The sequence below is a fragment of the Aedes albopictus genome, chromosome 2 (assembly GCF_035046485.1).
Source record: "Aedes albopictus strain Foshan chromosome 2, AalbF5, whole genome shotgun sequence".
Taxonomy (NCBI): domain Eukaryota; kingdom Metazoa; phylum Arthropoda; class Insecta; order Diptera; family Culicidae; genus Aedes; species Aedes albopictus.
In genome coordinates this window covers 447,385,956-447,409,527 of record NC_085137.1, presented here as the reverse complement: position 1 = coordinate 447,409,527, position 23,572 = coordinate 447,385,956, and the positions used below count along the sequence as shown (strand labels likewise).

Sequence of the window (23,572 nt, the reverse complement as noted above, 5' to 3'; positions counted from 1 at the left end):
TTCGTACCGCAATCAGCCACAGTGGTGCAAGCACTGCACCAACCCATCACACCCTGGGAGTACATGTGTCGAAAATAAAAAGCTATTGGGACAAAAGATCGACCTCAACAACAGGCTGAAAGCAGCGCAAAATAAGTCGAGCTACGCCAGCGTGCTGAACCGGGCCTCAAATGTAGACTCACTTATGCCGGAGTTCGTAGGAACCAATCTAAATCAACTGAACGATGCTGCACGATCAGCTCGGGCACATGTAGCAATTGATGAAGCTACTACGTTAGGGCAAACATCAAATTCGCACTCCAGTCGACTTTTTCGATCCCATTTAGGTCCCATATGAACTGTACAAAATTTCAGCGCAATCGGTGAAACTATAATTTAGCGCAAGCGGTTCAAAGTTTTAATAGGATTTACTATGGGAAAAGTTGCACTTTCAAACAAAAAATCCCAGAGGTCGCCCTTTGTCTCCATAATTCAAATCGATCAACGTTTCTTGTAGAAAAATCATTTGTGAAACTTTTCTTCAGCAGTGGCATCTACTGGGTCGAGTAACTTTAGCATGTCTTTTAAACAGTTGGTAGAGAATTTACAGTTTTCAGATACGTGGGATTGTTTGCATAGGAACATAATTGATTATAGCTTTATTCGCTCAAACACAGCGTCGCGTTTAGATCGGATTTATATCTCTAGGTCGCTTGTTCCGCATCTCCGCACCTCAGAATTGTTTGCTACATATTTTTTTGACCATAAAGCCTACAAGATTCGGTGCTGCTTTCCAAATTTGGGTAAGCCACATGGTCGAGGATATTGGTCAATTCGTTCGCATATCTTAAATGAAGAAAACTTGGAAGAATTCAAGCACAAGTGGAATCGCTGGTTGCGTGAACGACGAAATTTTGACAGTTGGTTGTCATGGTGGTTAGATTTCGCTAAACCAAAAATCCGAAGCTTCTTTAAATGGAAAACAAATGAAGCGTTTCGTGAGTTTCATAGTACTAATGAACTGTTATATAGTCAATTGAAAAATGCATACGATGGATTACATCAGAACCCCAACGGATTAACAAGAGTGAACCAAATTAAAGCAAAAATGTTGCAAGTTCAAAGTCACTTCTCAAAAGCATATGAACGTCTAAATGATCGTTTTGTATGCGGTGAAAAAATCTCTGCTTTCCAGATTGGCGAAAGATACCGTAAAAGAACAGTGATTAACTCCATTCAAAATCAAGAGCGCTGTCTCACCGATGTATATGAAATAGAAAACCATGTACATGAGTATTTCAAAGACTTGTATACAGCAGAAGAACTCAACGGTGGCGACAATTTTCCAAACAATCTAGAAATCCCTCCAGATTCTAACACAAATAATGCCATGATGGATGAAATCACGACCGCTGACATTTTTTTCGCAATCAAAGGCAGTGCTTCCTGTGGCGTGCCCTTTCCATTCTTCGGCGGGAAGCCGGAAAGTTAGGTTCCGTGTGTTCGGGGAGCTACTTACACTGACGTCCTGTCCGTTCGATGGTCCGAGAAGTAAAGGGGCAGAGTCTACTTCGTGTGTATCGAAGTGCCTTCTTAGACCAAACCGAAGAGCGAGAGAATGTGAGAGTGAGTGCCGATGATGGCTGTCTCTTGAGAGTATCGTTAGACGCAGGGGTGAATAAAGGTAACGAACGACATCCACGACCGACACTCACATCATCAGGGGTGTTCATAATAATTGGGTAGTCCATATCCCACATCTTCCCCTTTCCCCATAGAAAAAAAACTATTTCAAGAAATCCAACAACAAAAATTAATTCAGCTCCTTAAAATCATATTGAAATGTATTCAATTCAATCGGTAATTATTCTGTAAAAAATAAGAAAGAACTGAAGCTTCTCATGTTTCTACGTTTCTTCCGAGATACGCTGGAGCTTTCCTTTCTCTCGCGGGTCGTCGCTTAATCAGTTATCCAGTATCTTCGGCCAGCTTTCCATCTCACATGCCCTTCGAGCGCTGATTCTTCTGAACATTTCGTGCTCAGTAATAGGGTCCGTCAATTTACGCAAATGTGCATTGATATTGTCGACCATGGCTCGATAGCATCGTGGGTCGTTTGTGGCTAGTCGCAGCTTAGCAATGCAAACAATGTCTTGCAGCTGATCTCCCATGCACATGAAAAAATGCTTTGTGAGTTGGGCCGGATCGTTGATTTTCGAGAGCGATGGTGCTATCTCGAATTTTTGCAAAAAAAGGATTCCATTCTTCCTGAAGCCTGCTCGTAGGTACGTTATTCGGAAATAGTGGGGCATTATCCAAAACGGACGCCTGCGTATGAACAATTTCCCGCAGGCATGGAAGTTGAAGGTCAATCAATCTCTGGTTTACGCCCTTTTCCCTTCATAGGCAGAACGTCCTTGTCATCCCAGCAAACATTTTTGCTGTACAACAGTGGAACAAACTATTCTTAAGCAAACTTTAGTTGAAGAAACTGCTATTCATCTAGTACAGTTACTTGAGATGGTATCAAGTTATTGGAACTCCACCTCTTCTGTGGCTCCGACAGTGCCAGAATCAATGTCGTCCAGATACCCATCCTTAGGGTCTTGATAGTGATTCACTGAATCCACTGATGGAACCTGTACGTACCCTCCCAGCCGACATTTTAAAAACATTGCTCAATTCTCTTGTAAACAAGAAACAATTTGAAATTCAAAAAAAATCTACATAAACTTTTGGTAAAATTGGCTGTACATATAACGATTGCTGGTACATATAGCAATTACTGTGTTATTGAATGTGGCTGTCTCAGCGCACTGGAGTTGTAGTCGCAACACGTAGCTCCAATAAAATGATGTGGCTGACAGCTCACATCAGCGTTCGGTAACTGGTCTGGCTGTCACAGCGCACTCACCTGTCGTCACACACTCTATATGAATAATCAATATGGCTGACACAGCTCATACGAGCGGTTGACACAATACGCTGTTTATATACAGTGGCTGTCACAGCACACTGAGCGGTTGTCGTAACACGCTGTTTTGTCACAGTCGCTGTCACAGCGCACTGAGCGGTTGTCGCAACACGCTGTTTTGTCACAGTGGCTGTCACAGCGCACTGAGCGGTTGTCGCAACACGCTGTTTTGTTGCAGTGGCTGTCACAGCGCACTGAGCGGTTGACACAACACGCTGTTTTGTTACCGTGGCTGTCACAGCGCACTGAGCGGTTGTCGCAACACGCTATTTTGTTGCAGTGGCTGTCACAGCGCACTGAGCGGATGCCATGCTGATTCATTGATGCGGCTGTCACAGCTCTCGCGAGCGGTTGACTCAACACGCTATTTCGTTCCGGTGGCTGTCACAGCTCACTAAGCAATTATCACAACACGCTTTTCCGCGAAAGTCTAGTGGTTGTCGCAGCACATAATCTGACGATATAATACGATCATTTGTCATACCTCGAGCTTTGTCGATTGAAACTTCAATTATTTTGCACACTTCCACAAGCACCTCCAAGCAAATGAAAACACATTTTTCTTCTAGTAATTAGCACTACTGTACAATATGGCCGGCATGGTAATCGGCATCATGAAAACGGGACTTCTCCGACGATCCAATGCACTGAATCACACAAATAAAAAGTGAAATGATTAATCACACATCTCTGGCACTTTCGAACACATTTTCTTTAGCAATTCGTTTCTTTTCATATATTTCCATTGAATGGTCCATACAATTTTGAAAAATCGCTGGCAGGATCACCAAAATGTGGCGTCCCCTTTCCATTCTTCGGCGGGAAGCCGGAAAGTTAGGTTCCGTGTGTTCGGGGAGCTACTTACACTGACGTCCTGTCCGTTCGATGGTCCGAGAAGTAAAGGGGCAGAGTCTACTTCGTGTGTATCGAAGTGCCTTCTTAGACCAAACCGAAGAGCGAGAGAATGTGAGAGTGAGTGCCGATGATGGCTGTCTCTTGAGAGTATCGTTAGACGCAGGGGTGAATAAAGGTAACGAACGACATCCACGACCGACACTCACATCATCAGGGGTGTTCATAATAATTGGGTAGTCCATATCCCACACTTCCAGAAAATCACCGGGAAGTGACGGAATTCCTAAAGAGTTCTACTTAAAGGCTTTTGACATTATCCACCCGCAACTTAACATGATATTAAACGAAGCTTTGAGAGGAAACATTCCTGAGAAACTAGTTGAGGGAGTTATTGTGTTATGCAAGAAGAAAACAAATGATCAAACGTTAAAAAGCTTCCAACCAATAAGCCTTTTAAACTTTGACTACAAACTCCTTGCGAGAATACTTAAGCAGCGTTTGGAAAAAGTGATGATTGAGAACGAACTTCTTACTCCCAGTCAAAAATGTGCAAACTCCGACCGCACTATTTTCGAAGCAATTCACTCAATCAAAGACCGAATTGCGGAGTTCAACTGCCGTCGTATAACCGGAAAACTTATCTCGTTTGATCTTGATCATGCTTTTGATCGGGTTAGCAAAAATTTTCTCCTGCTTGTGATGCGGAACTTTCGTTTGAATCCCAACTTTGTGGAACTTTTAGGGAAGATTATGTCCGCCTCAAGCTCTCGCATACTGATTAATGGAAATCTGACTCCCAAATTCCCAATCCAACGCTCAGTCCGTCAAGCAGATCCGCTAAGTATGCATCTCTTTGTCATTTACCTCCATCCCCTCCTAGTAAAATTACGCACCATATGCAACAATTCGATGGACCTGGTAGTGGCATATGCTGACGACATATCCATCGTCATAACAGACATCCGCAAACTAATCGCCATTAAGCAAGCTTTTTTGGACTTTGGACGGTACTCTGGATCGCTGTTGAACTTCGACAAGACGTTTGCTGTGAATATCGGAATCGAAAGTGAAGGAAGAGATTCTGTATGGCCACGAGTATGCGAATCAATCAAAATATTAGGAGTAACTTTCTTCAACTCGCAAAAGAAAATAATCGATTTCAACTGGGGCGAAACCATTAGGAAAACGTCACGGTTGATGTGGATGTTCAAACCAAGGAACCTCATGCTGCAGCAGAAAGTGGTGGTGCTTAATACGTTTGTTACTTCAAAGCTGTGGTTCCTATCATCTGTAGTCAGCATCCCGAATCAAGCTGTGGCACGGCTAACATCGCACATTGGAAGCTTCATCTGGGAACGCTACTCCTTCAGGATCCCTATCGAGCAACTCACCTTGCCTAAAAATAAGGGTGGGCAAAATTTGCATCTACCAATGCATAAATGCAAAGCCTTGCTCATCACGAGGTTCCTTAAAGATCTGCAACACGCTAGCTTGTTCAATCACCATCTTCAGAACCCACCGAACATACGCGCTAGTCCAGCCCTCTACCCGTGTATGAAAGCCATTGCCAAGGATCTTGCTTACGTTCCCCAGCAGCTTATAGAAACCCCTCGACAGCAACTCTTCACAACTTCAACCGGGAAAAGCTGAAAACTCCCAAAGTAACAGAAGAAAACCCTGGACTAAACTGGACGACAATCTGGAGGAATATCAGAACCAAAGGACTCACGTCAGCCGAACAATCCATGTACTACTTGCTAGTAAACGGAAAAATTCCACACACTTTACTTCTACATCGGCAGAATCGAGCAGATAGTCCTATGTGCCAACAATGCCCAAACAACGTGGACGATCTAGAGCATAAATTTTACACATGCCGAACAACAAATGGTTTGTGCTTCGACCAAGGCTGGAAACAACTTTAGGTAGGAGGATTACATTTAACGATCGCCGGTTCCCGGAGCTGGCAAACGTTGCCAGTAGAAGGAAATATCAGGCGCTAAAGCTATTTATTACCTACATAAATTTTATTTTAGATGCCAACGAAGATCTTTCCATTGATTCGTTAGAATTTGTTTTAAATTGTTTGTAAATGCGTGTTTGTAAAATCCGACTAGATAAATAAAGTTCAAATAAATGTGTTTAAAAAAAGGTACTTTGACTTATTATCTTTTGAATGAGACCTAGCCTTTTGAAATCAGATGCAAATTGGTGGAGATATGGACCTGAAAAAATGACATGTTTGTGAGGGGGGACCCCAAACTTTTAATAGGGAGTGTATGTACCATAAAGTCACAAAAAGCAGAAATGATTTATGAATCGTGACATTCAAACAGTTATAACTTGAAAAGCTTTCAAGCGATATGGCTCAATATTTGGCTAAGAACAATTTTTATAATGGTTTCAGAGTGTCAAATTTTGATAAAAATCTGAACAGTCATGACAAACGGAACATAAAATTGTTAAAAAGTACCGTCAAGGCGCCATTCACCGTGGGGGCTCCATTTACCGTGTGCCTTCGAATATTTTTTTCATTATTTCCATATTATGATTGAATGATATGACAATTTCCCTTCAATTTTACCAAAACAACACTAATGTATTGTTACCATGTCAAAACGCTCATTAGAAACATTTAAAAGTATCATTTTGACACTGAAGTGTGTTTACATGAAGCGGGTTTCTGCTCGTTCACTGCATTCATAGTGAAAAAACGAAAACTCCGCTAAGGTGATTTAAGCGATAAACTAATTGTAGTAACGCTTTTATTCCACCAAGAAGCAATTAAATTCACACATTAGGTATGTATTTTGCATTACCGAAGTAAGTTTAACAAGAAAGTATGATTACTCGTACTTTTTAATTGAAACAAAAAGGCACGGTAAATGGGTACCCTAAAAATCAATGGTCTCCATTCACCGTGCCCCATATTGTCCCATATATCTAGAAAAAAATATCGAAAATTTGAACATTCGTTTTTCTAATAAAATCTTGCAAGTTATTACTTAAAATGAATTTAAACGAAGAAAATTCCCTTGGCTGGGTTGTTTTGATCATTTTTAAACAAAGTAGAATAAAATTTCTCATACACGGTGAATGGGTCCCTACTACCACGGTGAATGGTGACCTACCACGGAATTAGGCGACCCTACTACCCTTTACTAATTGTACTATATCACCAAATTTTGTGAAAATTTTTCTACTACTGTGGATACTGCTTTAATTTTAACCTATATTGAAGGCAATTAAAAGCGGCACCTACAATGTTTATAAGGCTGGTGTCAAATTACAGCCCTTATTGGCCCCGAATCCTCTTAGATCCACGGTGAATGGTGCCTTGACGGTACCTAAAATATGCCTTGAAGCGATTTGAGTTTTGAATACTAGGAAAAAAGTGTTGAATTGACTTTGAGATTGTTTTACCAGTTTATTGATAGGTACTATGTTAAGAACTTTGAGTCAAATTTTCAGACGCTTCGACGAGTTACAACAATTGTATGTATAGCCTACACAATGTTTTAAATAAGTGAAATAATTTGCTAAAATCTCATTTTATAATATTGATAATATCTGCGCCAATACTAAACTGATTTAGTTGAAATTTTTATGGTAGCAAGAATGGCTACCGGTTTTTCAAGAATGGCTTTACGGATCTTTGTGAAATTTTGATGGTGGCTACATAACTCCTACAACTCTGTGGTGCATCATTCTTTTCGTTTTTTAAATAATTTTGATTTTGTCTAAAACGGGGAGCGTTAAAACTTCAGAATTATGAGTTTCTAATCATGAGTAATTAGAAAAGGTTAATTTAAAGCTAGGAAAACAAATGGGTGGACAATGTAATGTTAAACGTAGAACATTGTACTGAAAATAGACCAGATTCGCTCCAAGGTCAATAAGATTGTTTAGATTACCAATCTAAATGATTTGAATAAAACCTCTTATAAATGACTAACATTTCTGGAGCAGGAGGGATTCTAGCATGGGCGAAACTACGATTTTTTGCCAGGGGGTGCATACAAACAAATATTCATGAGTTCATCCATTCATCATTCATCGTCCCATATCTCACAGCAATGCATTCAAATTCTAGGGGGTGCCTGGCAACCCCGGCACCCCCGGTAGTTTCGCCTATGGATACTAGCCTCAAAAATATGCAAACTGAAAAACTTTCAACGAAAAACCAAAGAATCAACTGAATCAAATTTAAAAAAAATAAAAATCAAAAAATAACAGGGGATTTTTTTTCGGCTTTCAGTCTATCAATCAAAATAACGTGTTAGTTTGTTGGTAGGGTATTGGCTCCCTTATTAAGCATATGGCTCCCATTTTCATCCCACGAAAAACAAAGAATTGAAGCGCTGTTTATTTTATTTCTTATTTTTGCATTTTTTGTTAGAAGTGAGCACCCATGAAAACAAAAAGAACGAAATCAATCGGTGCCCTAATCGCTTGTTTTCGAATAGGATGAATATGGGAGCGTGAGATTACTGATGGCACATATACCCTACTTTAACGGATTGCTTACCGACATCACGTATTTCAATTTCCTTTCCAGTCACCTTCAATTAACACATTATACCCAAATACCCTATTACTTACCACTAATCCTTCCGCATCACGGATAGTAATATTTCCGGAGAGCGCAGCACGTTCACTTTAATCCATGCTTTCCATTCAACACTTTGAGTGTTTACCATCAACCCACACAGAACTCTTCTTCGCTTCCGAATAAATCAACAAGTATCATCCGCTTCCACTGTCTCACTTCCGCTTTGTAACTATACACCCACCACGACCTCACCCATCACATTTCCAAAACTGGTCAACTGGTTTCCCAAGAGGCAGGTAGCTTTCTGGCAACCTTCACATTTGCTAACTCAATCAAACGACCACGTTGAACAATACTTTCCAAAAATCACTTCGATCGCAAATAGACACTTCCTTTCCACAATTTCCATCCTACTCTAGTAGAGCATATGAAAATAACCAATATGACACCACTGACTGGATCGCCCGTAATCCGAACCGACGTGTTTGCACGGTGACCGCTCGCGAAGAACTGTTGAACATTGGGGTCACTCTTTGCCACACCGCCTCCATCCTGGCTGGCTGGAGTGGATGTCGACCAACGGGATGCATTCATACCGAGTCCGGTTTTGTCGACCAGAGCGAGCGGTGGTGCGCTCACGCTTTTCCGGAAAAACTCTCACACACGTGGTTGTCTGATGGAGACCGGCATCACCATTCGAGAGAAACGAGGGAAAATAGGGTTGTTTTTGTTTATGTTCGAAATTCGAACATTCTCCGGGTGGAAATGAGAGCGCGGAAAGCGGCATTTTCCACAAGTGGTTGCCGGCGTTGCTCAGTTCTGGTGGAGATATGCTCGTGAGTTAAATCATTTGCATTCTACTGCCGGAGTCGATAAAGAGTTGGGTGATGGAATGTGTATCAAACGGTTGATCAAAGGTGTACCTAAGAGGGCTACTACAATGCCGGTGCAGTGGTGTAGATGTCTTCCTGGTAAAAAAGGCGTAAGTTATTGCTTTCCTCTGTTATATTTGGTGTTTAATCGCGGTAGCCAATTTTTGTATGAGAATAAATTGCGTCGATTGGAGATCTTTATTTTATTTATTCAGTGCAATATGCCTTGGCCCTCTTCTGGATCAAGGTTGTTAATCGATGAATTATCGTTATCGCCGATGACGATAATTGTGTTCAACGTTATCGCTCATCGCGATGACACCTTCATTGGGAGCACCCGCATACTCGCCGATCTGCTGAAGGACCGCGGGTTCGGCATCGTAGCGCTGCAGGAGGTGTGTTGGACAGGATACATGATGCGAACGTTTAGAGGTAATCATACCATCTACCAGAGCTTCGGCCACACACGCGAGCTGGGAACAGCTTTCATAGTGATGGGTGATATGCCGAGGCGCGTGATCGGTTGGTGGCCGATCCACGAAATAATGTGCAGGTTGAGGATCAAGGATCGATTCTTCAACATCAGCATAATAAACGTGCACAGCCCACACTTCGGAAGCACTGATGATGACAAGGACGCCTCGATGATGATGATGACAAGGGCGCAGCTCGAACGCGAGTACGATCGCTGCCCAAGCCACAACGTCAAGATCATCATAGGAGATTTGAACGCTCAGGAAGGCCAGGAGGAGGAATTCAGACCGACGAGCGTTCAGTGCCCACCAGCAAACGAGCGAAAACGGCCTACGACTCACTGATTTCGCCGCCTCCAAAAATATGGCCATACTTAGCATCTTTTTCCAACACAGCATCCTTTTTTTCTGTTCGGGTGAGCCACTGCGACCAGTATTTAGAACTTTTGTGGCAATACCCGTATCCTTAGTATTTAGTGCATGTCGTACTACTCCATTGTCATTGAGAGGCAATGGAGCATCGATTTCTGTACAGATCTTGTTTTGTTACCTCAGAGCAAGCCCGTGCACAAGGGGGGGGGGGGGTTTGTTGGTTAAACCCTCCCCATTACCGATGCTTCATACACTAGGCGCCCCTCCGCCTTTTGCCAAAATTGGGAAAACCCCTCCCTTGGCGCCACTTCTGTGCACGGGCCTGCCTCAGAGGTTCGAGAAATCGAATGTGATGAAAAAGTACCATTTTCACAGGGAAATAAATCCCAGCGAAAGTGCGCCCTTAGTCACACATAATCGATTATATTTCTGAGAAAAACAAAACGGTAGAACTGATATTTGTCCATGCATCGAAACTCTGGCTTCATCCGTGTCTTGCTTCTAGTTTAATCCCAGGACAACATTGAAAAACCCGGGGCTTTAGGCTAGTTGCAAAACGCTGTCAAATTAGAGAATGTGTTCGGTAATAAGAATTCACGTGAGTCCTTGTATCACCAGTACGTATCAGTCCTTAGTAGGTTATTACGCAATTAGATACGCAAAGCTGTCACTAGTAAGAAGGGCTTTGTACCATGAATCCTTATTACCAAAACGCATTACCCTAGCTTAACAAGCTGGATGTCACCAGGGTTCAGTTTGGTAGATCTTACTCCGTAACGCAACCCAAAAGGGAGATCTACCCACGTTACGGGCTCCGTTAAAGATCGAGCATGTTTTAAACCCCCTCAACCATTCATCCCTCAGCACGGGTCGCCTGACACCTCGGATTGGGGTTCCCTGTTTGGTGGACTTTTACCCACGGAACATGGGGTTCGTAGTGTTATTCTAAGCCGGCAGCTACACGGGCACAGCCTCCCTTATCGCTACACCTGGAGATCACCACAGCAGACGGAATCTCAAATCGACCACGTTCTGATTGACGGACGGCACTTCTCCGACATTGTCGACGCCAGGACCTATCGTGGCGCCAACATCGACTCCGACCACTATCTAGTGATGGTCATACTGCGCCCAAAACTCGCCGTCATCAACAGTGTACGGTACCGGCGACCGCCACGGTAAAACCTAGAGCGAAAGAAGTTTCAAATCAACTGGTTCAAAAGTTACATTTTTTTTGTTTTGAAAAAATCTTGATTTTTTGACCACCCTGTCATAAAATTAAAATTGGTCACTCTAATGACGAAATAAAAAATGCGGGTCTAATTATTATCGATAAAATACAAACCCACCAAATATATCGATATTCGGAGACACACCATATCGATTTTCTATGGAATGGCTGCATAGCATACATACAAGAGATGGCCAAAATGTTTGGGATAGGCAACTTTTTTTTTCTCTCATGAAAAAGTTCAACATGCTGTAACTTTTCATAGAGTGCATCAAAAAATCTCAAATTTTGACTGTTTGTCAACCTATTACAAACAGTCAAAATTTGAGATTTTTCGATGCACTCTATGAAAAGTTACAGCATGTTGAATTTTTTTGTGGGAGAAAAAAAGTTGCCTATCCTAAACATTTTGGCCATCCCCTGTACATAATTGCGAAAGAGAGTACCTATAAACACGCGTCCATTAATTTAAACACGATTTTCTACTGCACAATTCCATAAAATGAAGTCAGAAGAATTCAGCTTCTGATGTTAGTCGGACTGCCTCGGAATCAGACATGCACTATCCACAACCCGGAGAATCAAACCGCAAAATTTCATATCACATGAAACAAGAGAGCATCCTGTGCAAACCTGCATCTGGTGGATGCATCATTTCATCCACCTGGGTGACGCTGCTAGCCTCTAATGCTAGCGAGCAGGATGTCTTCGCATATTACGAGGTAAGAAACGTGAAGTGAATTTGATGCAATTGCAATACGCTTGTGGATGCCGTTGCGACGACGGGGCGACGTGGTGGTCATGATAAATGCAATATGTATGATGAGAACGGAAGCTGCGAATCCAAGTGCTAGTATGTTGAATGTGCTTAGTGGAATATTCCTCTAAGCGGTTCACAGCATTAGTAAATGGTGCTTCATTGGATTTAACAGACAACACGTCGTCTTAAACCAGAGGTTACACATACTCAACGTCGCTAACATGAGTAAACGGACAATGCACGAAACACCTAGAGGTCTCTCTCTCTTCTTGGCGTAACGTCCTCATTGGGACAAAGCCTGCTTCTCAGCTTAGTGTTCTATGAGCACTTCCACAGTTATTAACTGAGAGCTTCCTTTGCCAATGACCATTTTGCATGCGTATATCGTGTGGCAGGCACGAAGATACTCTATGCCCAAGGAAGTCAAGGAAATTTCCTTTACGAAAAGATCCTGGACCGACCGGGAATCGAACCCGTCACCCTCAGTATGGTCATGCTGAATACCCGTGCGTTTACCGCCTCGGCTATATGGGCCCTATTGAAACACCTAGAGGTCCAGTGGGGAATTTTACGTTTGACGAAAAGTTTTCACCTACTGGAGCGGGAATCGAATCCACATTTCCAGGCTAACTGAACACCTAGACGACTGACGCTGGTAAAACCATCAAAGTTGTTCCAGATGTACTACCAAAATGTTGGTGGAATCAACAGCTCAATCGCCGAGTATCAGCTGGCTCTTAGTGATGGGAGCTACGACGTCTACGCCCTCACCGAGACATGGCTGAACGATGATACCACCTCTAACCAGCTGTTCGACGACTCTTTCTCGGTATACCGACAGGACCGATCGCCTTCAAATAGCAACAAGAGCATCGGGGGCGGAGTATTACTGGCGGTGCGCTCTGGGTTTAAGTCCCGATTGATCAACCCTCCGAATTGTTCATCGGTCGAACATCTGTGGGTCGCAATTTCTACAGTCGACGCAGAAATTTATGTTTGCATTGTGTACATTCCTCCCGATCGAGTGAATGACATATCTTTGATAGAGAGTCACATCGATTCGCTCAACTGGGTTGTATCGCAAATGGCTCCCAGAGATAACGTGGTCATCCTCGGCGATTTTAACATGAGCACGATTTCCTGGCAGCGTGATCCCCGCGGAGCTTTCTTTCCATGTTCTTCCCGGTCTTCACTTGGCGAACCTTCACGCGAGCTGCTTGATGCATATTGTACTGCAGGGCTCAAACAGATGGTTGGTGTGGAAAACGAGAATAATCGGTCACTTGATTTATGCTTTGTGAGCAACGAGCTGACCGTCGACTGTATGGTCACGCAAGCTCCTGCGCCGCTCGTTAAAATCGGGAGGCATCACCTCCCACTGTTGATCAATTTGGAAAAGAAACCACATCGTTGCTTCCACGACACTTCGGAAAGCATCACGTATGATTTCAGCCGAGCAAAATTCGACGAAATGGATGGTTTCCTTGCTCGTGTCGATTGGAACGGAATTTTGAGTAATTCGGACGTAAACCTCGCTGCTAGCACATTGTCTAGTGTGTTGCTATATGCTATTGACCAGTTTGTTCCCAAAAAGTCTAAACGTGAACCGTCAAAACCCGCTTGGTCAAATGCCGACCTCAAAAACCTGAAAAGAGTGAAACAGGCAGCCCTGAGACGTCACAGCAAATATCGCACGGATTCTACTAGAACGTGTTATCTAGAAGCGAACACGGCTTATAAGCAACTTAATGATCGCCTCTACAATGCTCACCTAGTTCGCCTACAAAACAACCTCAAATCGAACCCTAAGAGTTTTTGGCGACACGTAAACGATCAGCGGAAGGAAACTGGATTGCCCTCTACGATGACTGATGGATTACATGAAGCCGATACTACCGCCTCAATTGCCGATTTGTTCCGCTCCCAATTCAGTAGGGTGTTCGTTGATGAACAGCTTAACCTGCAGGACATAGACGACGCTACCCGAAACGTTCCAAGCCTTCCTTCAGCCGCACTGCGTTTTGATATCACTAACGATGCGGTCATTACTGCTGGTAAAGAGCTGAAATCATCTACGGGATGCGGTCCGGATGGTATTCCTCCGATAGTCATCAAACGTTGTGTGGACTCGCTTGCTACTCCATTGACCTGCGTGTTCAATCTTTCCATCTCTACTGGCGTTTTTCCGGATTGCTGGAAGCAGTCATTTGTTTTTCCAGTTTTTAAGAAAGGCTGCAAGATGACTGTCTCAAACTACCGGGGAATTGCTTCGTTGAGTGTCATCTCTAAGCTCATGGAGAAGATAGTTCTTCAAAGGTTGGTTCAGTGTTTTTCCCATCATATCTCGCTGGACCAGCACGGATTCATGCCCAAACGATCAACGACCACAAACTTGACGTGTTTCACTTCGTATTTGATACGTCAAATAGAAAATGGACATCAAGTGGACGCAATCTACACAGATCTATCCGCCGCTTTCGACAAAATGAACCACCAAATCGCACTCGCCAAATACGAGAAATTGGGAATGAACAGCAGCTTCCTTATCTGGCTCCGTTCCTATTTAATCGGTCGTAGTATGCAGGTGAAACTTGGCGATCATGTCTCTTCCCCGTTTCCAGTATCATCTGGCGTACCGCAAGGCAGTCACCTCGGTCCATTTTTGTTTTTGCTGTATATGAATGATGTCAATTCGATCCTCAACTGCATGAAGCTGTCATATGCCGACGATTTGAAGCTGTATTCCACGATTAGGGAACCTCGTGATGCCGTTTTTCTTCAGCAACAATTAGAAGCCTTTGCTGCTTGGTGTTCTGTTAACCGAATGTCCCTGAATGTGTCGAAGTGCTCTGTCATTTCGTTTAGCCGCAAGAAAACAACCTTCCGCTACGATTACGCTTTGGCAGGAGTGCAATTACATCGTGTATCGACAGTGAAGGACCTGGGGATTCTCCTTGACTCCAAAATGACATTCAAGGACCACGTTGCTTATGTCGTTGGGAAAGCATCGTCACTGCTCGGCTTCCTCTTCCGCTTTTCCAAGAAGTTCAAGGACGTTTACTGCATGAAATTGCTATACTGCTCAATCGTACGTCCTATCCTGGAATATTCGGCAGTTGTTTGGGCCCCCTACTATGATAACAGCGTACAACGAATTGAGCGTATCCAGCGAAAGTTTATTCGTTTTGCCTTACGGCGATGACATAGTGCCGCTTCAAAGTGAGAGTGGGAGTGCGCGTCCAAAGGATTTTCGTGGATTTGCTGTTGTTGATATTCTTTTTTGCGGCTTCGCACACGCGCACTCTCACTCTCACGCGTAACTATAACAGCACCCTTACGCCACCTCAGGTGGAGGAATCAGCACGACCTACCAAGTTATGAGAGCCGTTGCCTACTTATACATTTGGAACCTCTCGCTGCAAGGCGAAATGTTGCTCAAGCATGTTTTGTCGGAGACCTCCTGCAGCGCAATATTGACTGCCCATCACTCTTGAGCATGCTGAACATCAACGCACGACGCCGGAATCTTCGAACACACTCATTTTTACGTCTTTCTTCAGCTAGGACTAATTACGGTCAACACGAACCGATTCGCAGCATGTCCCGTGTGTTTAATAAATGTTATTTTGTTTTTGATTTTAATGTTTCACGCAAGGTAAATAAGTGTAGTTTTAAACGTGAATTATGTAAGGTACCACGACAGTCTGTAAATGTTAGTTAAGTGTCATTGGGGTGATTTGTATTACCTGTTGACTTTATGTAAATAAATAAATAAATGTGTTCTCAGTTGTAAAACTAAGAACAGACTTGTTAGAAGCTCAAAATGGCCACCACAATGACCGACTTTTGCACCTACTCACGATTTTAGGCACACAAATCTCCTAAAAAACAAAACCAGCGCCCCTGATCTTCTTATTTTTAAGCTTGTTAAGTGAGCAAGAGCAAAACAAAATACTCTGTTGTTCGAATCTAGCTTCTTGAGATTTATGCATATGAAGTTTTGGTGCACTGGTTAACCGGGATTTCAAGACGTTTGTCCTTAAGTATCGAATCGTATCTCTTCACAGAGAGGACTACTAAATAGCGTTTTTTTGTCAAGCCATCATGTGATGATTTTCGATGCACGAAAAAGCTATGATATTCTGAATGTAATTATTTTCAAATTTAATATAGCGTTCTGTGGTCCAATATGTTCTTGTAATACACGTCTCATTCTTCATGTTTCCGTAGTAGACGAAAAAAAACCAAACGAATCATTTCTACTGCCACACTTGTAGCATCAACATTCAAGCATTGTTATTTCAACCATTTTTACGGTCCCCATTTCCGACACCAAATTGAGCAAAACGATGACGGCGGGAACGAACCAACGGTTTACAATCGACGATTAATTTACGACACCCAGGCAGGATGTCGTTTTCGGCTGAAATGTTGCCATCAATTTCGCTCAATGACTGTTTACTGAGCTGGGGTGTGTTTCGTATGCAAACAAAGCATAAATACCAGTGTTTTTGTTGGTTGACCACTGGTCCACTGCCATTCGGAACGCAAATCGTCTACAATGGTCCGATACCGAGGAAAATTCATGGCATGATGGGCACGGTCCGATTGGTTGGAGGCAAAGCTGTCGCTGAATGGCTTCGTTTTCCCCAAACGGCTTCGAGAAAGGTTTTAAGCCATTTGGCATTAGGAAATCATTCTACAAGAATTTACAATGCCATGCGAGTTAACTAGTTTCACTGAACTTGATAATGTCGATGTTTCGAGGCGACATGCTTGCCTATACATGTCACATGTCATTGCAATCTCTTTACCCTAAAATACCCAACCCCGTCTTTAGACGTGGTATAGTTTGAACATTTTAATATATATATTTTTTCTAGACAATCAAAATTTTTATATTTTTGGCTGATATTGCGGACTGTTTTGTATGTCCTCAAATGGTTTTTGGTGTCTTTTGTAGCGTATTCTAACCTAATCTAATCTAAACTCACACTAACGCTGCCATTAATTGAATGCATTGTGAAAAATGAAGTCTATCATTTTTTTTGTTCAACGGCCAGGCCAACTGCGCAGCATGTACCGCTGGGAAGATTAGAAGATATAGAACGGTTTCAACATAGTCAATACATATTTGAAAATTTGAAAAGATTCTACACCTTGAAATCAAGGGGAAAGATGGAAGCGTAGACATCCCGTACCAAACGCTTCCAACGATATAGATATTTAAACATGTGTACATGTAACATGGATAGAGAGTGGGTAAAGATGGGATAGACTGCTTGGTCGAATAGCTCGATAACTAAAGTCTTTTCGATTCTTGAGCTCAAAGTAAGAATACACCAACTCAAAAACCAAATCAACCGTTTAAATCAAATTCAGTTCCATAGTGTTAACGACAGTTATCAAGGGAGAATTTGATTTGCGAGTGATTCGATTAATCATGTATGCTATACGTGGCATCTTTATTTTAAAAAGACAATTACACCGTCTTCGACCTTGCGGCCTCTACAGACTGAACATTACTAACATATGACAACGGACAACACATATATAACACCCGGGCCATTGGGGAGAATTTCCCGTTCGACGAAAAGTTTTCCCCGACTGGAGCGGGAATCGAACCCACACCCCGAGGCTTACGAGACACCTAAACGACTGACGCCGCTAGCCGCTCAGCCACGAAGCCCACTCCAAGATACCCACGTAGCCATCCTAATACCCATACCTCTAACAGCATTACTATGACCCATTACCGTTGGTCTGCTAAAGGTCTACCACGAACCGTCAAATTCCGTGGTGAACCCCTGGAAGCAGCCTTGAAGGTCTGCACGTGAAAAAATCCGTTCTGATAAACGTGAACAAACAAACGCAAACATGAGAACAAGCAAATATACACCGTGAACTAGAACTAGTTCCAGCTGTCAATATGAGCATTCTAGAAACCGTGATATCTAGTTCACGGTGTACATTTCTTATTGTTACATATTATCGTTGCTATGCATAGTTCCTGTTTGTTCCCGTTGCCGTGACTAAGAGTTCACGTATATTGGAACGCATTTTTTTTGCGTGTGCTTTAGGGCCTCAGCCTACAGAGAACCTCGCCCGAAGACCAGTCTGAGAGTCCGTGGTTCAAACCTGGAAGACCCCAGCATTGGACTCGTCCGTCAAGTCGCGCCCCAGACGACCGTTTCAGGCCCTCCGTAATTTTCCGGAACCTGTGAGGACGTTCTAGACCCGTGGACAGCCCGAAACCCCGCCAGAACGTCCGGAACCCCTCCACGTGCTGCACTTCCGCCGCCCGGCCGCATCGAGATACACGCCATACACCCACAGAGATCTCGTAAGTTTAAATAACTCATTTTAAAAGGTAAAAGTGATTTTTTTAATCCTTGACGAGTTCCAGACCTTAAGTGTCTCGCTCGAGCTGGTTTTAATGCTACCAATGTCTAATGGTTTCCAATTTGCCTTTGGTCTATTTACCGTTTTGTCCCATTCGAGCTTTTGTCCTCCAAACTTTTGTCACAGATTCACTGCAATATTTACACTATTAGGTTTGCCGCTGTCCTTACCCACCACCATGTACTTCATCTTGCTAGAATTTATTATTTCCCTAGCATGGTAAAGCCCAGGCAACGCATTAGGCACTATACACACTACTCATGCCGTTTGGCCAACATTAACTCTGCCCCCAGGTTGGTCAAACGTTCAAACCATTTTATGTTCCTGCAACCGTTTGAGAACCGTCAAAACGTGTTGGTGGGAGGGGGGATATGGGGATGTTTGTAGTGTTTCCTTCAGAATTTGCTGAAAGGATATTCCTGGAAGATTCCCGAAAGAATCTTAGAAGGAGCCCCCGGTGTTTGCCGGCAGTTTCTTTTGGAGGACTTTCTGAAGTTGCGCCTTCATAGTTCCAAAATGAAGCTCATGGAGGATTCTCAGAAGGAACTTCTGGAGTGAGCCCATGAAGGATTTCCGGAAGGATCTCCGGAAAAAAAAATATAATAAAGGAGCTCCTGCAGGATTTCCAGAGGAAAGTTCTGAAAGATTACCGGAAGGATCTGCTCAATAATTCCAGGAAGGAACTCTAGGAGGATGCCTGAAATGAACTCCTTGGTGGTTTCCATAAGGAACAGCTGATTTTTTTATGAGAGGAACTTTACTGCTATGCGGCATTTGTCTAGCTAAAATTTATTTCCTGGATTCCTTCAGGAGTATTTTCCGATAACTGCTTAGTAGTTCCTTCATTAGTAGTCCACATCTGTGAAGAATAAGCCCCTTGTGTACGGCCTAGTGCTGGAGTACAGTAAAAGAAGCCATCAACTAGGCAGCAGAGAGCACCACCGGGTACGTGGAACGGGATCGATGGAACGAATGGTTCAACGCGGATTGTAGAGTGCTTTTGTATGGACAGAATGCAGTGCGGGCGGTAATGCTGCAGCATGGAACTCGGCAGAACGTGGAACGTTATAAACAGAAGCGGACCCGTCTCTTTTGGTGGAATAGGCACCGCCTGGAAGAAGCGGAGTGTGAGGAAATGGAACTGCTGTGCCGTTCCCATGAAACACGGAAGTTTTACCAGAAGCTCAACGCATCTTGCAACGGCTTCGTGCCGCGATTAGGGATGTAGTACCGGTACCGAAAATACCGGTATTACCGGCCAATTTTTGGTACCGGTACTGTGAAATCTCTTCCGAAATGTTGGAGACCGGTATTTTTTTTTCTTTTTTAATCCGATCATTAGTATAGCCGATATGCAATGGAAACCCGACTAGAAGTTTATAACAAAAATGTAACATTTTTCTAACTAGTCCTGATATTTATAACTTATTGTGTTATACTTCTGTCAGAAACATTGGGTGTACATAACTATTATAACACAATTATAACACATTATGTTATAAAATCTGATCATAACTCATTGTAATATACTTATGTTTCAATTCTTTGGCATTGAGATTGCATTGTTACTAAGTTGTATCAAATTATGATAGAAACTTGTTATTTTGAAGCTAAGAGTTATATCTCGTTTGGTTATAATTTTGATCTGTTCATAATACAATAAGGTATTTTCTTGATTACACCAGAGTTCTTTTTGTTACAATTTTAGTTATTTTAACATCATCCTTCATCTATTTATTAACATTAGCATTAGCATTAGCATTAAGCGAGTCGCACAAATTCGTAGGTGGTACAGTCCTAGACCGCTGTTATGAGGGTTGCCTCCTTCCCGTCCGAACCAAAGCACAAAGATTTGGGACTAATCTCTGACTCTTAGACAAGACTGACGCAATCCTCCAATGGTCGAGCACTGTCCTGGCCACGTCCTTGTGACTGCTGAGGAATGGGAAAGGATGGTTAGTTTTGGACACCTATGAAAAATGTAGACAACTCTACGATCTCTCTAGACACGAATGCCACATAAGTGGTAAAGTGTCTTTAATAAATATTAATAATAATAATCTACGATCTCTCAGGCCTAGGTGTCACGAGAATTTGGGTGTTGTTAGTGGAAGGGTAAACTCCAGATGATACGCTTGGTCAACGTTCATGCACACTATTGTTAGTCTTCTTCGAATCCGTTGTCTGCCCGATTCATCCTGGATTCCTCGTCGTCTTGATGGCATTTGGTTGAATTACTAGATTCTTCGGTTGATAATCTGAACTGAAATATAAAATAATATTAACATCGTACGTCAAATAAGCTATATATTAGTGATACGCTCGCCACAGTTACATATTTTTAAAATATTATTTATATCGTACGATACATTTACCTGAATCCTGCTGAAATAAAATGTTAATTAGCAGTACATTGAAACACAAATACTACAAAACACAAAAAAGAGCATCAAACTTTGATCTTGGAATATTTAAAAATACGGTAAATATCAAGATCAAAATTTGATTTGGTAGATCTTACACCGAAACGCACCATTCTAAGGTGATCTACCCACGTTACGGGTGTCCTTCATCTATTTATTAACATTATAAGTTATTGAAAATTTTTATAATATCATAACACAATATGTTACACACTTGATATAATTTTCTAGTCGGGAATAAACGAAAATATTTATTTAAAACCAAGTGTGACAAACAAACATTTCATATATGCAAAACGTTTCTGCAAATGGATTTATTGGCTAAAATAAAACTTGTTAGATTAAGGTTTCTTGTTATTACTTCAGTTTTTAAAATCCATTGAAAGCGTCATCAAGGAAAAATTAGTTAGATCTTCTTCTGTCTTCACCTTGTAGCTGTCTATCTGAATTTGGTATATCAAAGGGTGTTCCTGTTTCATTTTAGACTGATCAAGATACTGCCTGTGGAACTGCGTAGAAGCTAAACAAAAGCTGCAAAAACAGTTTTATACAACTCATTTCTTTCTATCATTTTTATTTGATATTTTTGTTTTATTATGTATTTACTGGTTACCTGACTAGAAGATTCCAACAAAAATATGACATTTTTATAACAAACCCTGACATTTATAACTCATTGTAATATAATCAAGTTTAATATATTTGGGGTTCAAAAATATTATATCTCAATTATATCATGTTATGTTATAAAAGTTGTTTATTACCTCACTGTGAAATAATTTAGTTTCAATTACTTGACATTCAGAAAACCATTTTGTACAATTGTATCAAAATATGATAGGAACTAGTTTTCTTGAAGCTAAAACTTATATCATATTTTGTTATAATATTGATCGAATCCTAGATCGAATCATAACAAAATAGGTTATTATTTTGATTAGACCGGTGTACTTTTTGTTAGAATTTTAGTTATTTTAACATCATCCTGCACCTTGTTTATAACATAATAAGTTATAGAAAAAAAATTATAACATCGGAACACAATGTGTTATAAACTTGATAGATTTTTCTAGTCGAGTAGCATCAATGGCATCCCTGTAAACCGGGATAACATTTTGCTGGTGAATTGAACATTTTCTGCGCAAAATAGGTTATTCTTCATTTTAGTGGAAAATTTCTCAGTACCGGTATTTTACCGGTACTACCGGTACTGTCAACCCAAGTACCGAAATACCGGTACTCACCAAAAGTGGTCGGTACTGCGACTCCTAGCCGCGATTTGGAATATGCAGGGATAAGACGGGGACCTCTTGACGGACGGACGTGAGGTGATCGTTAGGCGGCAGCAGCACTTCGATGAGCACTTTAATGACGTGGAGATCGTACAACAACAACGGAGGGAACGACTACGCCAATGCAACAGAGGAACAGTGGAAATGAGCCAACTTCCACGCTGAGGGAAGTTAAGGATGCCATTAACCAGCCCAAAATCAACAAAGCAGCTTGAAAAGATGGTATCACAGTTGAACTCTTCAAGATGAGCCCAGAAAAGTTGGACACTTGTTTGCACCGGTTGTTAGTCAGGATCTGGGAAACCGAACAGCTACCGAACGAGTGGAAGGAAGGGGAATCTGCCCCATTCACAAGAATGGCGACCATTTTGAAAGTGAGAACTTCACAGCGATCACCATTTCAAATGCTGCCTACGAAGTGCTATCCCAGATTCCATCGTTTGTCGCCTAAAACGAATGAGTTCGTGGGAAGTTATCAAACTGGCTTCATCGATGGTCGATCGACAATGGACCGTACGGCAAATCCTCCAGAAATGCCGCGAATACCAGATTCCAACGTATCACCTGTTTATGGAGTTCAAAGCGGCATACGACAGTATCGACTACACAGAGCTATGGAAAATAATGGACGAAAACGGCATTCCTGGAAAGCTGACTAGAATGATTAAAGCAGCGATGGACGGTGCGTTAGTGTTACGGGTGAACTATCCAGTTCGTTCGAATTTCGCCGCGGACTGCGACAAGGTGACGGACTCTCATGCCTACTCTTCAACATCGCTCCAGAAGATGTAATGCGAAGAGCCTGGCTCAACAGCAGAGGGACAATTTTCACGAAATCCTGTCAATTTGTATGCATTAAGGACGATATGGACATTATCTCCAGAACATTTGCAACGTTGGCGTTGGTAGAGCTGCACACCCGCCTGAAACGCGATGCGGCTAAGGACGGACTAGTGGTGTTCTAAGGGATTAGGTGGTCCAGGAAGTAATGTCACGATAGACGGGGATACTTTAGAGATATCAGACGAATTCATACACTTTGGATCCCTACTGACGGCTGACACTGGGGCTGGGTTGACAAACACGGAACATGAACCATGCGATTGGAGGCCCTATAAGTACTCGGAGTTTTGGAGCGACGCGTGTACCAAGGATGATTTCCGGCGGTGTCGCATCCAGAAAATTGCCAAAGACGAAAGGATACGGTTGGCAGGGTATATATATATATATATATTGCAAGAACGCCGAACCAAAACCCTTTAAAATTGGTGTTAGTTACTGATCCCGTTGGTACAAGAAGGTGAAAAGTGCAGCGATCAATATGGATGGTCCAGGTTGAGCGCACATAACATAGGGTAAAAAATATAATTTGGACATGTATATAATT

At 42.3% G+C, this 23,572-nt stretch overlaps 1 long non-coding RNA gene across 5 annotated transcripts in view; it reads right to left on the bottom strand.

Annotated features, from left to right (window-relative positions):
- Positions 1-9,121, bottom strand: part of LOC134288583 (uncharacterized) — a 280,379-nt gene extending 271,258 nt beyond the window's left edge. For all 5 annotated transcript variants that reach the window (XR_009998035.1, XR_009998036.1, XR_009998039.1 and 2 more), the window contains exon 1: positions 8,411-9,121. This is a non-coding gene — a long non-coding RNA (uncharacterized LOC134288583). The remainder of the gene's footprint in view (positions 1-8,410) is intronic.
- Positions 9,122-23,572: the final 14,451 nt, after the last annotated feature.